The sequence below is a fragment of the Eurosta solidaginis genome, chromosome 5, assembly GCF_040869045.1.
Source record: "Eurosta solidaginis isolate ZX-2024a chromosome 5, ASM4086904v1, whole genome shotgun sequence".
Taxonomy (NCBI): domain Eukaryota; kingdom Metazoa; phylum Arthropoda; class Insecta; order Diptera; family Tephritidae; genus Eurosta; species Eurosta solidaginis.
The window spans coordinates 12,695,022-12,713,665 of NC_090323.1; the positions used below are offsets into that span (position 1 = coordinate 12,695,022).

Genomic DNA, 18,644 nt, shown 5'->3' on the forward strand with positions numbered 1-18,644 from the left:
GGCCTTGTGGAGTGTTATCGATGTTGGTGGTGGTCCAGATCCGGTACATTCCGGTCACAAGCACCATAAAGGTACTAGCCCGATCATCTCGGGAACGATTTGGTATGAACACATTGAAACCTTCTAAGCCCTCCCGCCCTCCCACCTCCTCGATCCATCAGGAGTTCGGGGTCGCCAGAGCCACGGCTGTTAATGAAACAGCATTCGCCACGGTTAGGTGAGGTTAAGAATTAGGTTGGAGAAGCTATATATTGCGCTGGCAACCCTATGAGAGGGTTACGCTACATAACCCCTTGAATCAATTTGGTATTTTAGCCGCTCTTACGACTGGCATGCCTAACGCGGGTAAATTCTAAGCCCCCTAACCCGCTGGGGAAAATAAAACTCGATATAATACGGTAATATATGATACGTCAACGGAACTTCTAAGGTAAGCAATTCGACCAACCAAATATGATAAATCACAAAAAATTACATCAAAACTCGAAAATTTATAAATATTCTAAGCCCAATACTAAAAAATTGTTCAAATTTTGGGAGACACACACAAACACGCAGCCGATTGTAGGCGCAAAAATAAACATAAATATGGTGTAGTTATTTGTGACACCATAAGCTAAAATGAATAAACAACAATAAAATAACAACAATGAAGAACAAGTTTGGAATATCACTACTGAAGTTTCTTGCTCATAATAATCATCTTGTTGCAACTCCACACTAGCTCTATGCAATAGCAATGTACTCGTTTAAAACGCTCTGCTGCGTTTGAGAGCATAAGCAACAGTTAGTTGTGCCGCTATGAAAGCTTTCAGCGAGGACAAAACAACGCACAGTAAACAATGTGCAACAAATAACAAACCGCCTTTTTTCCGTCTGCTCAAATATCTCATTTACTCTCTACTTGCTTTTTTACGTTTTTTTTTGCGCTCTCTCTTTCACTCTCTTTTCGTGACGATTTTGTACTGACGCTTATGGCTCGAGGTCGCTTGGTCCTTGTTGAAGGCTTTTGCTTAACTTAATGCTTTCAAAGTGAAGATTTCGTACCAACGACAACAGTTTGTTGCTTAAGCTCTTCCTTTGCGGTCGTGTCATTCTAAGTGTAAAGCGGCTTAATTAAGGAAAGGCAAAAAAGTAATGGAATAATAATAAAAAATATTAAGAAAAAAACATACTATTTTTAAAAAGTGATTGAATTAAGAATTAAAAAAAAAAATAATTAAAAGAATTAAAAAAATATTCGAAATAAAAAAATATGTATATATATATAAAAATGGTGTGAGCTACAGAGCATATCCATACGAGTATAGGTGATTTATGCCTACATAGAAACGCACACACAGGTGTATGTGACCGTACTCATACTTTAAAATACAAAGTAAAAATTGAAGTTATTCAGTGTTTTTGTGTAGTTGAGGCGTAATGAAGTTAAAACATTGGTTTCAAGTTATAATTGAAAAAGTTGTATGTAAAAAATGTCAAACGATGTGACTGTGAAATTGAATGTCCAGAAGTTATAAAAACCACTATTATTTGCAATAATAAAAACAATAAATAAAGTGAAGTGATAATTGTTCTATAAAAAATAAAAGAGAGTTAAGCAAAGCAAAAAATAAGATAAACCAAGTAAGGAAGGCTAAGTTCGGGTGTAACCGAACATTACATACTCAGCTGAGAGCTTTGGAGAAAAAATAAGGGAAAATCACCAATTAGCAAAATGAACCTAGGGTAACCCTGGAATGTGTTTGTATGACATGTGTATCAAATGAAAGGTGTTAAAGAGTATTTTAAAAGGTAGTGGGCCTTAGTTCCATAGGTGGACGCTTTTTCGAGATATCGCCATAAGGGTGGACCAGGGGTGACTCTAGAATGTGTTTGTACGATATGGGTATCAAATTAAAAGTATTAATGAGGTTTTAAAAGGGAGTAGCCCTTAGTTGTATATGTGAAGGCGTTTTCGAGATATCGACCAAAATGTAGACCAGGGTGACCCATAACATCTTCTGTCGGGTACCGCTAATTTATTTATATATGTCATAACACGAACAGTATTCCTGCCAAGATTCCAAGGGCTTTTGATTTCGCCCTGCAGACCCTTTTCATTTTCTTCTACTTAATATGGTAGGTGTCACACCCATTTTATAAAATTTTTTCTAAAGTTATATTTTGCGTCAATAAACCAATCCAATCCAAGTCCAGCGGCCACCGTGGTGTGATGGTAGCGTGCTCCGCCTACCACACCGTATGCCCTGGGCTCACACCCCGGGCAAAGCAAGATCAAAATTTTAGAAATAAGGTTATTCAATTAGAAGAAAATTTTTCTAAGCGGGGTCGCCCCTCGGCAGTGTTTGGCAAGCGCTCCGGGGGTATTTCTGCCATGAAAAGCTCTCAGTGAAAACTTATCTGCCTTGCAGATGCCGTTCGGAGTCGGCATAAAACATGAAGGTCCCGTCCGGCCGATTTGTAGGGAAAATCAATAGGAGCACGACGCAAATTGGAAGAGAAGCTCGGCCTTAGATCTCTTCGGAAGATATCTTGCCTTACATTTTTTTTTATAAACCAATCCAATTACCATGTTTCATCTCTTATTTCATATTTGGTACAGAATAATGGCATTTTTTCATTTTTCGTAATTTTCGATATCGGAAAAGTGGGCGTGGCCATATTTTAAACCAAGATAAAGTGACTTCAGATAAGTACGTGAACTAAGTTTAGTTAAGATATATCATGTTTTGTTATCGTGTTAACGGCCGAACGGAAGGACAGACGGCCGACTGTGTATAAAAACTGGGCGTGGCTTCAATCGATTTCGCCCATTTTCACAGAAAACAGTTAACGTCATAATATCTATGCCCCTACCAAATTTCGCAAGGTTTGGTAAATTTTTGTTCAACTTATGACATTAAAAGTATTCTAGACGAATTACATGAAGCAGGGCGATTTGCGCCCATTTTGAAATTTTCTTTTATCTTTGTATTTTGTTGCACCATATCTTTTATACTGTAAAGATATTATATTTTTTGTTAAAATTTGACTTAAAAAAAATTTTGTTTCGCTAATTTTTATTTAGCACACTTATAGTAATAGGAGTGACGTGCCTACCAAATTTTATCATGATATCTTCAACGACTGCAAAATTACAGCTTGCAAAACTTTTAAATTACCTTCTTTTAAAAGTGGGCGGTGCCACACCCATTGTCAAAAATTTTTCTAATTTTCTATTTTGCGTCATAAAGTCAACGCACCTACCAATTTTCATCGCCTTATCCTTCTTTGGTAATGAATTATCGCACTTTTTCGGTTTTTCGAAATTTTCGATATCGAGAAAATGGGCGTGGTTGTAGTGCCATTTCGTTCATTTTAAATAGCGATCTGAGATGAGCGCCCAGGAACCAACATACCAAATTTCATCAAGATACCTCAAAATTTACTCAAGTTATCGTGTTTAAAGACGGACGGACGGACATGGCTAAATTAATTTCTTTTTTCACCCAGATCATTTTGATATATAGAAGTCTATATCTATCTCGATTAGTTTATGCCGTTACGGATTACCGTTATGCGAACAAAGTTAATATACTCTGTGAGCTCTGCTCAGCTGAGTATAAAAATCCGCAAATTTTTGTATATAAATTTTCAGGCGAAGAGGCGAAGGAAGCCTAGCAAATAAATGCAAGGCGCGATAACCTCCGAAGGGATTTTAGGCCGAGCTTATTTTCCAGTTTGCATCATGCTCCTTTTAACTTTTCCAACAAATTAGCGGGACAGGACCGACTCCGAACGGCATCTTCAAGGCAGATGAATTTTTACTGAGACGTTTTTCATGGCAGAAATACACTCGGAATGCGTGCCAAAACACTGCCGAGAGGCGACCCCGCTTAAAAAAATTTTCTTCTGATTAAAAAGTATTGTTTCTAAAATTTTGATGTTACTTTGCCCGGGGTGTGAATCCAGAATCTTCAGTGTGGCAGGCAGAGCACGTTACCATCACACCACGGCGGCCGCCATCGGAGACCTCATTAGAACAAAAAAAAAAAATCATTTAAAATACAAATAAAAGCCAATTCTTTTCTTATCTTACGAGTAGGGTAGGCAAAGTAAATGCAAAAAACTGGAAATAAGTTTCGAAAATATCTTAAAAAGCTAAACACAATTTGGTTGCTATATTTGTAGTCTTTCCAATTGAACTGACTGAATTGTTAAAATCGGTAGAGTGACATATGGTCAACGGATAAAAGACCAACTGACCTTATGATCACTTCAAATGGCCCTTGTGGGCCAGTTGGTATTGTCAGTTGGTCTTGTAACCGCTTAAAGTGATTGTAAAGTCAGTTGGCTCTATGATTTTCCCTTTTTAACTTAATGGCCACCTGATAAAAATAGAGTTGACTTTATGTCCATTTCGGACAATCAGAATGGTCATAATGTCAATATCGTTGACATTGCAAGCATGTTAAATTTGACGTTGTGACCATTTAATATGTTCATAACTTCAATTCACTTTGTAGCCATTTGAAGTGGTCAGTGACGTTGTAGCTGCTAAACATACGTCATCGTTCAGTTGCCGTCACGTTCGGTGGCTTTCTTTTTTTTAGCAATTATTTTTAAGATAATTATAGTAATTATAACTTTTTTGTATTTCTTAAACCTTTTCTAATTATTTTTTTTCAACAGTAAATGGTTATTACTCGCCGCTGAGAAACTAATTTCATAAATTGGCGTTCAATGGAAAAATCTATTTTGTTTACTTATATTTTATGATAATTACTTTCATCCCTCGTTCCAACTCTCCCTCTTCATCCTAACAGTTCTTCTCCCTTTTCTAACATTCCAACTTCCTACTAAGAAATTTCTATCGTCCACTCCTACTTTCATCCCTTTCCACACTCTTCTCTCCAGTTACCTGTTAACTTTCGTTTCTTCCTCCATTTTTCTACTTCTCAATCGATATTGCTTCCTCGCTCTCCCTGCCGACCGATAAATAACATTACTGCGAATATCTCTGCTCTTGATCCGAATCCAGTTTCGGAATATAAAAGTATTCCAAATATTATTTTAATCATAGTACATGGGTACCTTACCAAATTTCCAGCAAACTGGACCAGTTCCTTGAAAAAAGTTAATCCCGTACAATGGTCAAGGTGACGAGTGTATTTATGCCATGAAAAGCTTTTCAGAAAAAACTCATCTGCTGCCCAGAGGCGGCATAAACATGTAGGTCCCGTCCCGCTGATTTGTAGGAAAAATTAAAAGGAGCAAGACGCAAACTGGAAGAGAATCTCGGCCTAAAATCTCCGCAGCGGCTATCGCATTTAATTATTCATTTGAAAACATTTTGATATTGTATTCTAGATCATATCGGGAAATAATAATAAGAGAGAATAATAGAGAATTATGAACTGTTCAAAAAAGATGTGCAATTCATGATTTTCATTGTATAGGGAGGAGTTACTTCCTTTCTATAAAATAATTCTGCTATGTCCACGTACTTTCCGCGAGATGCAAGCAATAAGTGGAATATTTATTGGAAAATTTATTGCGGAACGTTGATTACTTGGTAGTTTTGTAAATATGTAAATAAATATTAATTTTGAATAATAGGATTTTTAAATCGTAGTGTGGTCTTAGGATGAAGTTGTGAGCTTTTGAGTGGGTATTGTGGTAAAAAGAAAGTTACAAGACATCATCCAGTTTAAGATATAATAATAACCATGTAAATTACTTAGCAATCACATTACTGGTAAGAAGCATAGATCAGAATAGAAGTTAAACACAGAGTCTAACTACTTTCTTAGTTGGCGCTTTTCCAACTAATTAATTGCCCAACAACTTCCAAAAATACTTCTTTGTTGGGCTAACTACAGGCAATTGATAGCACCAAAGAAACTTAAATCGCTTTCTACTTGGTTCCTAAAGCATAGTAGGGACTACGCTCTTCCCCTGCTTCCAATGCGGGTTCCGATAAGAGCAAACATTGTAGTCGAGGTTTCCTTATATAAATAATTTATTTATTTATAACATTAGCTTACAACATAAATCTTATAGGCTAATTATGTTATGAGCTATAACAACAAGGCTTTAAGCTCGATATTTTAATTAAATCTTTTATAAACATTATTTGATTTATAACTTAGGTTTTGTGGTACAGTTTGGTTCTTTTAAGGAAATTGGTAATTAGGGTGATTGAGTCTGGGCGAGGATCTTGGAGGTGTGATATAGGGTTTGTGTTTGCGAAGAGTTGTGTTCTACAACTCGCGTACAGTGGACAGATTTCTAGAATGTGGGGTATAGTGATTGTGATGTCTGCGTTGCAGGTGCAACTGTTAGGGCTAGTGCAATTCATAATTTGTCCGTGGATTATTTTCGTACGTCCTGGTCTGAGTCGTTCTTATTTTTGTTTTATTAAGTGTGTCTACTATGTGTGTTTATGTGTAGTTTATATATTTATACCAAGGGCTGGTTTGATCCCAGTTTAGCAGGTGTTTGCTATGGAAATGTGTCTTTATCTTTTTTTCATTGTCCTGCAGATTAAAACTGGATGTGCTAGTTACTGGACTATGGTGTGCTTCTTTGGCGGTGAGATCAGCAAAAATATTGCCAGCTATATTACTGTGTCCAGGCACCCAGATTAATATGATTTTTGGGTAGTGTTGTGTGATAGTATTCCTTATTAAGGTTGTGTAGAAGTTTCTGCAATTTATATCAGCTATGGAGAGAAGAGAGGAGAGTGAGTCTGAACAAATGGCAACTTTTACTCTTTTCTTTTTAAATAGGTCTATTGCTTCTACTATCACCATGATTTCACCGGAGTAAATGGAGCTATAGTAAGGGATATTTGATATTCTAATAAATTCTTGTTCTGATATTATACTATACGTGGCGCTTTTATGGATCTTGGAGGCGTCTGTGTAAATGAAAGTGTAATTAGGGTTTTGTTTCGCATCTCGTTGAACATTGCTTGATATTGAATCGCGTTCTTGCTGTTTTTGTTAAGGGTATGCACAGTTGTATTTACGGATTTGGGGTTGAAGAACCATGGAGGGTTGTTGTGAACTACAGTTTTACTTAAATTTGATGGTATATCTATTTTTCCACTTAGACTGATAATTCGATCTATAGCTGGTTGAACTTTGGGGATACTCTTTCTTTTTTTAAGTTGCTAGACATCCCACAAAGTGTGTTATCCTGCCCAGGTATACGAGTTTTAAAAAGTTTGGCTGTGGCTTGGTCTCTTTGATTTGCAAAATTATGAATGCCTGACTCAAAATATAAATTTCTGACGGGTGAAGAGCGTAAATAATATCATACCATTACCACTGTTTGGCGCTCAACTGCCTAAGCAATTTTGGACGCTTCGTAAGAAGTCACGCCAGTTTCCCTGTTTCGCGAAAGCTAACGCCAAATGGGAGCTTCAAGTCTTTCTCCACCTGCCGTTCCCAGCCCAGTGGAGGTCTACCCTTTCATCTGAATCCAAGCTGCGGTGTCGATTGAAATAACATATTTGTCATGGCATTAGATTTTTAGTTGAGGTCCTTAATTTTAGCTTCAAATACTGTTTTTTACTGAGCTTACTCATATGTACATGTAAATATTGTGAAAAATATTCAATCAAGTATTCTTGATTGAAAAAATTTAAGAAAAAGTTTCACTAAAATTAATAAAAAAAATGTATATACAAATTAGAGATCCTTACTGATCACACTGAAACTTTCCTTAATTTAAAGAAAGTTTTTATAGGAAATGTTTTCCTCATGTTAAAAAAGTCTTTTTTTTTTCTGAGTTAGGCTATACATGCCGGAAAACTCATACTACAGACATATAAAGCGCAACACTGCGCTGGAAATAAATTCGACCACCAGTTTCCTTTCAAAATTTAAAATTTCAAGTTCCAAAGCATACTATTCAATGAACCAAACGTTTTTTGCAATAAAGTATAAGGAATAGCAGGCTGCGACCTTTGAACTACATAATATCAAATATATATGCTAAGGTGACCGCTAGACTGGATCGGCACATGCAAAATAAAAAAGTGGCAAAAAACTACCACTAAGTTTGAAGCTTAAGTTGATTTCAGAGCTCAAAAGTAAAAGAATTGCAGAATTTCTCATGGCCAAAATTATGGCATATCGATTGTGTAAATAACAAAAAATTGTGTCCTGAAGTTAAAAAATGTTGACTGTTGAATCTCTCACTATAAGCTTTTTACTTAGTGGCACTCCTTTGTTTTTTTTTTCAAGAAAAGTATAGGATTCGCTATTGTTTACTTATCATTTAATTGTAAGTGATTTTTAGAATAAATCTCTTTGCTCATGAAATTTCTAGCCAAAAACTACGTCAAATTTTAGAATTTACCTATACGTATGTGCTGTCTGGCCTTTGAATACGATATTTCACTTTTCCAGTTTACAGCTTGGACATTCTTGTTGTGTCTCTTTGGCTTACTTGCAAAACAACAACAAACTAAGATCTCGTGGGACGTCGTTAAAAAAATCATACATAAAAAATTCTTCCTATCCTTATGTATGTTTGAATATTTCTACTTTTCTGCATATGTAAGCACATCAAGTATTAAATATGCAAATGTTTAATAACTTTTCCAATTCCTCCAATCGAATTTAAGGCTTATATAGTTCCGTGAAATTTATAGCATTCGTTCACCATGGCTTTGGCCTTTGCCCAAGGCAAAACTTTAGTACGTTTTACTGCTTGCATTAATGATTATGTAAATAAATTGTCTCATTTAATTATAATTAATTTAGCATGTTAGATGTACAAAGCAATTAGTGTACAAGCGTACTGACAAAATTATATGCCGCATCAACAAATTTCATACATATTTCCTTATATACAAATATTTATTTAAGCTACACTAAAGTCAAACTAAATAAATATAAACCTTAATATGTACTAATGAAAATGTAATGCGCATTCCCAATAATGTCGTTGTCAATTTTGTTTATCGAAATAAATTTACTACGAAAGTTGTTCGTGCACCACATAAAGGATGACATGGCGTATGCGTAACATTTTTATTTGCAGCATTAATAAATGCATACTACAAACACGTGTGTGTGAGGGGATTATGTACACATACCCACATAGCATATCGAAGATTGATTAAAGTATAAATCACCACAATGAGACATTTTCAACTCCTTTTGACGACTAAAAACTGTTTAATCAATTCTGCGATCAAAAGAAGACTCGAAATCGACTCCCTCTTATGAGTGAAATATGATTTATTGCAAAAGCAACAACAAAATGTAAAGCGATCACAAAAAATGATTAAAATAAGATTCCAAATAGAATCTTAAATGTCTCGAGAAAGAATCGCAAAAGCTTTAAAACACACTTAAAAATTATTCCCCCAAGACTCATAAATGATAGTAAATTTGACTCGAAAAAAACTAAATACTATTAGAAATATAGGTTAAAAGAGGCTCACCAAGTGTAGTCGCGCGTAGGGTACCATTTTCTCCCGACTAGGAAGTCTTTTCTGATCAGAAAAGGAACGCATATATGCTTATTTTGATCATGCTGGAGACTCGAAAAAGACTCTAATATGATTAATAATTTCAAAAAATGCTGGGTGGGTAGTTAAGCTTTTAGTATTAGCATTTATTGTTGTGTAAAAACCTTTGCGCACAGTATGGAAGAACTCAGAGTGTAAGCGTAAGGTAAGTGAACGCGTGAGAGAATACAGACTGTAAGCGTAAGTATAGTTACTACAATGTACAGTAATGTGGGCACAATGTACGTGGTAGAGTTGATATAAGCGAAATCAGACAGCAAATCGGTTATTGGAAATCAACGAAAGTGGGAAAAAGAAATCGGTAGCAAATAAAGGAGATAGTGAAAAGAATTAGGAAAAAAACCAAATGTAAAGAAGATGATTATAATAAAAATATTTAAAATGATACGAAAGCGTGACACTCATAACACATCCGCAAATATCGAGAGGCGTAATCAAAAGCTGCGTATTAGATCCAGTATTGCGAATCCGAAAACGGAAGTAAAAAATTTGCAGAAGAAAATGAAGATTTTCTTGTGGTTATTGTTATTGTGATGATTTTGTTCCACAAAAAGATTTGTGAATAAAAGTGGTTTGCGCGGATATAGTTTTTGTCTCCAAACCGTTGTTGAAATGTGTTGTGCGAAAAAATTCTATGGAAGCCACTCCCGGTTTCGAAGTGACTTGGGGTCATTTTCGGGTTTTCGTAAATATCTTTTGATAGATACACAATTTTCGCATTCCTGGATCCAATACGCATCTTTTGATACCACCTTCCCGATATTTTTGGACGTGTATGAAGAGTGTTTTGCTTTCGGATTGAATAACCTGGTAAACGTACAATGCTTATGGTTATTGTCACGGCTGCGAAGCCAAATCAAGGCAAGGAAAGTAAAGGAAAAGGAAGATAAGGAAAAAAGGAAAGGAACGGTGGGGAAGGGTAAGGAAAAAAAGGCAAATTAAAGGACGGGAGCGGAAAGAAAATAAGGCAAGCCCGAAAAGTTGTTATCGAAGAGTCATAGGTTTGTTATCGACGGGTTATGAGATGTGTTATTGTTGTTTGTGTTGTAACATTTCTATCCTTCTTGATTGTAAGTTTGTCTTATTCGAAACAAAACCATTACTCTTCGTTAACATTAGTTAAATATTGGTGGCTATTAGAGAATATGACGCCGCACAGATATTATGTCTGTAAGCAAATGAGGTTCGCTTTGGAGAAAGACGACATCCCCAAAGTCTACCAAAAACCGGTAGTGGGTTTGAAGTGAATTTCTCTCACATGCACGGCTTACCCATTACCCTGCGTAAAAACATTAAACACTCATAAAACTGATTTTCACATTTTCCACTCTTCCACCTATTTAAGCACAAATTAATAAAATAAGACACTTAAAGCCATGAATAGTATAAAAACGCTACCTACACACAGCTATTTGCATAGAAAGCAAGTCAGTAAGTAAACAAAAGCATGCCAAATATAAAAATAGAGTTTTTATTTCAATGAAAAACAAACTTGTATGCTTTTGTTAGTACATTTATATACTTCTTGAATTCTGAGTCAAGGCTGTACTAAAAAAAAAAAAAAAGGTGCAGCATTTTTTTTACAACAACGACAAAGCAAACAAAATGTAAGACACTTCGTAACAAAATATAAGACACTTGAGTATTTAAGAAGAAAAATATGTGAAAACAAGTTGGCAAACAAAAAGCAGACACAAACGCACTTAGCAGGCACGAAAAACACAAAATGTGCACTGCTTTTAGGAGCAGTGAGGGAAAGGAAAGGGAAAGGAAGGCAAGAAAATAAGTTGGTATTGAAGATGCGATACTCGTACTTTTTAAACGAATTTTGAGATAAATCATATTTTAAGCTGCAGTCGGTAGCAAGAACATGTTACTCATACGCAACGTAGTACCGACATTTCGATAAGCGATAACTGAAAAAAATTCTTTACAAAGTTTGGAGCTCGTGTTTATTGATTTTGAAAATTGACAAAAGCTGAAGATAAACACGCCCCACTTGTCCATATTGAATTCGGAAAATGTAAAAATGTATAGAACTCCGTAATAAAAACTGAATACCGAATAACACTTATTAAGTGGGCTACGTCACATGGTAGAATGGGCGTGCCACTGCCTATATTTAAATCAGATAAAGCAAAAAATTCAATAACTATAAAGAAATTTGAAGATCTTATCTTAAAACTGGCACCGACCTTAATCTTGTGTTGATTATAAAATGGCCGTAACTATGAAAAATAACTTGAAGAGAGAGAGACCGAAATACTTTAACCTAGTTCTGGCTAAAGCTGAATAGTCAAGCATGAAGTGTCTCGGTGCTTCCACCTCGTCGTCTTCCATGCAGCGGCAAAGAGAGGGGGTTTCCAGTATTTTGAGGCGTACCGCATGGACTCATATTGAATATTGACCCGTCCTAAGCCCATTATTTCAGTAGAACAGTTGCTAACCACTTCCGACCAAAAGGATGTCGCTGACCTGCAAGAAGTAGTGTCTGGCCAGCGTTTGCTTAGCTGAATAGAGATTTATCTACAGATAAGTAGACCACAGGTGGCCAGGAGTCTGCCATTGGTAGCACTCTGATACAAAATCGATAACTTTTCGGTAACATATTGATAGATTTTTGATAACAAATCGATAACTTTACTACGTTTAAAAATCGATAACTTTTTGATAACATATTGATAACTTTTGGAAAAATTTTCGATAACACGCTGATAGTTTTTCGATAAAAATCAATATGTTTTTTAAACCATTCGATAACCTTTTAAATAAATAACTCTCTAAATGACTCTTAAATAAATAATCAACAATTTTTCGATAACAGACTTATAATTTTTCGATAAAAAAACGATAGCTGGTCGAGGCAAAATCGGTCACTCATTGATAACCTTTTTTTAGCGTTACCAAATTTGTAACACTCCGTGTAAGTTCAGGCATTCCCATATACATATGTACATATATATATACCATAATTGATAGTACCACAGAAGAACCTAGGATTTTAATAGCCACTTGGCTATCGGAGTAGATGTTGAATTCTCAACCGAAATAGCACTGGACAGCATCCCATTCACCGCATTCTTAATTGCGGCAACCCACGCTTGAACAAAGCTATCCTTCAAACTTTCGCATATTTTCGAGAGGAAATCGTAGGCTCTACTTGCTACTGCAAAGCAATAAGCGTACACCAGCAGGCAGCTGGTCGCATTCCAAAAAATTTCCCACGCTCACATAGCACATGAAAAAGTGTCCTCTCGTTCACAAATTTAGTCGTGTGTAAACTTTTGAAAACGCTTAAGTTGTTGCGTAGTAAACGGTGTACAAAACAAAGCAGACATTGAACACCACAATGTGAAAAAACAGTATTAGAAATGGTTTATAGTTTGCCACAATGTTAACAGCATTAAAAACAGCAACAAAAAAGAGAACAAAGACAAGAACAATAACAACGACAACAAAGAAACACAGAAAATGCATTAACGAGCAAACATAGCACTTGACAAAGTCATTGGTAAAACTGAATTCATAGCCCAAAGGTGGTGCGCTAGTGTATGTGGTTGTGTATGAGTGTATGTGTGTGTAGCGCCATACTACGAACCAACACACATATACTACGAACCAACACATTTATGCTTCACATAGCAGTTTCAAATGCTGCAAGGATTTATACTGAGAAGTGGTGCTTGACAACAAATTGTTACATTGGAATGTTAAGATTAATGTTATTTTACAAGATTAAATTTCATAGAAATATATAGTTGTGCATCCTTGTGCGTATGTATGCGTATACATTTAAATCTTTGTAATAAAGTTGTAAAGCAGTTGGCAATTGTTTAGTAGAACTTAAGCTATAAATAGTGTGTTGACAATTCATTTGCAATAAGATAAAAGGAGCAATTGAAGCAAAAATAATAGTTTTTGCCAAATAATACAAACAACACTTCTTAGTAGTATCTGCAGGTTGTTTAAATACGATACCAAGAGTAAAATCATGTGGAGGTCAGCTATTAAATGAAGCATTTTAGGGTGCGCATGTTATTAGAACATAGCTATGTGTAAAGCTCGTAATCATAAGGCAAGTGACATCAAATAGTCGATCTGGTGGAACACTAATTTATTTCATTATTCACGTGGAAGACCAACACACTTCGTTTAGTTGCATTGAAGTTGAATACTTCGGTATTGTGCTAGTTATTAACCGGCGGATTGCTATTGCAGATAAACTAATTTGATACATCAGCTCCAATTTGAAAAACCCATTTTATTTAGTTACTAGCCGGCAGACACTTTCTCGCACGAAAATTGTTTCCCCTCTCTATCACAACTTTGTATACTGTTTCTTTCATTTCATATCTATGTATTCCTTTTTTGATTTTACTCCCCCCACCCCCCACTAACACACCCGTTCCCACTGATACTCCGACTCCCAAGGCATTTACCATTTCAACTCCCACTCGCACTCCCTACCACTCTACTATTCATACTAATACTCCCACTCCCACTCCCATTCCCATCCCTACTCTTACTCACTCTAGCACTCCCTGCCCCTCTCCTACTCCCATTTACACTAATACTCCCACTCCCACCCCCACTTCAAATCCCCGTCCCCTAGGTCTGTCATTCCCTTCCTCCGTCTCATTACCTGTCCCTTTTCCCCTCAAATCTCACTTCATTTACCTCCTCCAACTCAATTTCGTCATATATGGAATCTCTGCACCAAATATTGGATTGCTGCTTCAAATCATTTCGAAGATATGTTGAATTAAATTTTTTTTAAATAGGATTAGTGGCACCGCCCACTTTTCAAAAATGCTGCACAAAAGAATATATAGAGTATATATTAGACAGGGTCGATTTATTAACCGATATCGCGCCAAAGATTTTTCGATAGGATTTGGGCTCAGGAAAAAAGTTCCACTACGCATACCCAAAAAAATAATTTTCGAGTCTGCGAAAAAAAAAATGGCGAAGGGGTAAATTTTTCGACAAATACACTCCCCAAACCCCAAAAAATATATATATTTTTTTTTCAAAAAACTGTTATCGCCAACGGTTTTAAAACAGTTTTTAAAAAAAAAAGAAATATTTTTTGGGTTTTGGGGAGTGTTTTGGTCGAAAAATTAACCCTTTCGTCATATTTTTTTCGCATGCTCGAAAATTATTTTTTTGGGTATGCGTAGTGGAACTTTTTTTCCTGAGCCCAAATCCTATCGACAAATCGATGGTGCGATATCGGTTAACTTTCGTCCATACAAATCGACCCAGTTATTATATATACTTATAAAAGTATAGTTTAAGCCAAATAGACCAGCACTTTTAGCAAAATGAAAGTTACGTTTCCTGGGGGCGCGGCCGATTCGCTTTTTTTAAAACTATATCTATAAAGCCAGAAAAAGGCAGGTTCTTACGAAAACGTACTGTGATCGGAGTACTTTGTTGCCCATATAATAATTTTTCTCCCCAGCATTTTCTCTCCGTGCTTTACCTTAATTACTCTCCACCTCACCCTCTGCCTATTTTCATCCTATACTCCTATTTTTTCTCTGAACTTCTCACTCGAAGGAAAATCAAAGTCACATGGTGTAATAAGGAACTGAGTTTTCTTAGAAAGCAGGTAAGTAAACCTGGAAAAATCAGAGGAAATTTATCCGTGCTGGGACGAGTATTCAAATCAGATATGATTTATAAAAGGTGAACAAGAGGGAGAAGAAATTTACATAGAGACATTTCTACGTGAACATAGAATGTCTAGCGAAATGACGATGTTGAAAAATTCAGATTTAGGGGAATTATAGTCGATGAACTGGCAAAAAAAAACAACAAAATGCCTGGGGAAGCTGAAGTAAGAGTGATGAATTCCCTGAGATGCTTTTTTTACAAAGTTTCATTGAGAGATGATACGGAAGCGAAAAGTGTCATGACTGATGGAAAATACCAAACTTTAACTGGCGAAAAACACATTCGACAGGTTTAATTGCCGGGTCCAGATGATATGTTCTCTGCCATGTTGCAGATGGGAGGTTAAACTATTTTTAAGTACTTAGAAAAATCTTTGTTGTGTTAGACCCAACGACCTGACGTACTCTTGTAGAAAGGTTCAAAAAGTGTTCGTATTGAGGGGCGAAGAAACAGTCCTCTGCATCTTAAAGACTACGGGCTCACTAGTCTGACATCATTTCTACTCAGAAAAATGGTCTCTACATTGGACAAAACCCATGGGCCTTTATGTATTTTGGAGGCTTTTTTTGTATGATTTGCGAATATGCCCTTAGAATCTTGAGAAAAATTGCAAAAAAGTCATAATTGCAAAACTGCGGTCATGAAAATAAAATTTAAAACTTTCGAAATAAGTAAAATATACTTGTTAGGTACTTAATTGAGTATTCTAAATCGGACTATAAAATAAATTAAAAGGAAGCGACCCTCATTGAATATAATTTTGGCCTCGCCCCACAGTGATTAATTTTAGAATTAGATCCCAACGTGCTGTATTTCTCATTTGTCACCCGATTTGTATAATTTTTTTTTAAGGGATGATATTAAGATTAAAAAAGAGCACAGCTAAGATTGGTCTTTAAATTCCTGTTTGTAGACATATTTTATATAGCTAAAAATGCAAGAAACTTTAAAATTTGGAGGGTATTTCACTCTCCTCCTTCTTTTAATAATATTGCAAAAAACCAGGCTGGTCCAAACAATTTTAACGCCAAACAATTTATTCCAGCTAAATGTACTGAGAAAATTTCCGTTTTACGGGTATACATTCGTAAATGGTTTAGTAACATTTCTTAAAAACGGATAGTTGTGTCAAAGCCAAATGATTTCTGATGAACATGTTTTATTCTAGACAGAATAAAATAAAAATAAATAAAGCGATAATTAAAATACTAATACAAAGCTCTTCATTTAGCAAACGCGTTGTTATGAAGTATAGAAAAATTATAACAATAAGTGAATATTAAACAAAGCCAAGTTTAGGCAGGAAAATTGAATAAACATAAAAGCGAAGGCGAAGTGCTAATAACAACAATAAAAAAAGAGTGAAAAATTTGATAAATCTCAGTGACTATTTAAATGCTAACAGAGGAGATTAGAAAAAAGACAAAAAACTCAACAGGGAAATAAATAAAGCAATTCCAAGATATATGTTTCTATTGAACTAAAAAAACAAATCCACATATAGTAGCTGTAAGAAATTACCTACAACTGCTTCTTGAGGTGCACAGCAGGCACGTTGCCAGCGTAAATGAATGGTTGAAGATGTGCAAACAAATGATTGCTGTGGTAAATAAATAAACGACGACAAATAGTGACAGTGGCAGCGGAAACTAAGCACCCCATTGGGGCAAATGTGAATACGGAATGCAAACTAAACGAACAATGACAAATAATTCTCTTGAGGCAACAAAGGTTAAATGGTAAGTAAAAAAGTTGGCCATTGTTAAAATTTACATTTTATTTATTTTTACTTAAAAGCTTAAAATTTGTTCAAGATTGCACAATGACATTGTTATAGACACAGTTGGAGTATAAAGAAAAGTGGAGAGGAGTAGTGAGTATAGTCAGAGTTGACAGTAATTCGAATTATGTAGTATGGGGAATCGCGATCAACAAACCCCATAAGTTGGTTCTCTTTAAATTTAAAAAATAGGTGCTGGACCTCATTTTTTTTTTTTTTTTTTTTTTTTTTTGATACTCCCGGATATCGAAACTCTTGCTGAGTGCAAAGGCAAATCCAGATAACTGTTGATGAAATTGAAATTGGCAACACTCCGATAGTAAATCAATAACTCTAACATAACAAGTCGATAACTTTTTAACAACAAAATAATTTACGATAAATAATAAATATTGTTGAAAATATATCGATAACTTTTGGTTAAATAATGTTTGGACAACATATCGGTACCTTTTGGGTAACAAATTAGGTATTTAAAAAAAAAAAACAATAATTTTTCTATAACAAATCGAAAATGTTTCGATTAAAAAGCGATCATACGCCTATAGAAAATCGATAACTTTTCGTTGGAAAATCGATAAACTTTTGATAAAATGTCAATAAATTTTCGATAAATAATCGAAAGCATATCGATGATAAACCAATGACTCGTCAATAGAAATCGATAACCTTTGCTATCAACAACTAGTTTATAACACTTCGATAAAAAAATTGATAACTCATACATAGCTCGTTGATAATACACCTATAACAACAACTCAGACGCCCAGTACTCATCGATAGTAAAGCGTAAATACCACGAAAACAAATTGACAACACGCCGTACGAAATATTGGCAGCTTCAGCATCTTTTACTCATCCAGGGTTACAACAAACATACTCCAAAGTGGTGTTGTCGTAAACTGCCGAAAAGTAGGAACTCACAGGGTTGCAGGCGAAAACTTGCATTCTGGCTTTCCAATAAGTACAGGCAGATAAACAAGCCCTGGCTTTAAAGCTCTAATAACGTTGGATTATGTTTTTGTAAGCCCAACTTCACCAGAGTCAAGAACAACTGTTGGAGGAGGACTATCTTTCTCATGAAATCAAATTTTACTGACGTTGCGAGATCACCTGTAGTTTTTTTTGGATGAATCTATCTTTTTTTTTTGTTGAAATATGCTTGAAGTCATCGTCATTCTATAGGCAGGCAAAAGCCATCAGACATCTCTCTTTAGGATCAGTTTGTCTTTCTTACTTTCAAAAACGTCCTTGCATCTGATAAATATCGGCCAAGTAAGCCTCCACTATAGTGACTATGAATATCAATATGAATATTGTGAAGATAAGCTCTCCTTAACGTTGCCAAAACATTAAAGGGCAAACTACGGCGCAAAGAACTCACACTGAAGGCATTTTTTGTATTAGGTACCGTCAGAAAAAAACTTAGTTCAAGTCACACCCAATTTTTCGTCTTTTCCCACAGTTCAATGAATGACAAAATGTATTTGAACTTTAAACTTTCAGCTTTTCCTTTTCATGTGCTACATTTTAACAATTTTCTACACGTTGCAATTAAGCTACCTCCAAGTTTTTGTGACACATTGAAAATCATGTGCGACATTTTTCAATTACTCAAAGCCACTTGCTTGTTTTCATTAATGATTCGAGACC

At 35.5% G+C, this 18,644-nt stretch overlaps 1 protein-coding gene across 1 annotated transcript in view; it reads left to right on the forward strand.

The window, feature by feature from the left end:
* The first annotated feature begins 1,084 nt into the window (after window positions 1-1,084).
* Window positions 1,085-18,644, forward strand: part of LOC137233772 (uncharacterized) — a 474,284-nt gene continuing 456,724 nt past the window's right edge. Inside the window, exons 1-2 of the mRNA XM_067757128.1 lie at window positions 1,085-1,772; window positions 16,443-16,950. The gene's annotated coding sequence lies outside the window, so the exon portion shown is untranslated. The remainder of the gene's footprint in view (window positions 1,773-16,442; window positions 16,951-18,644) is intronic.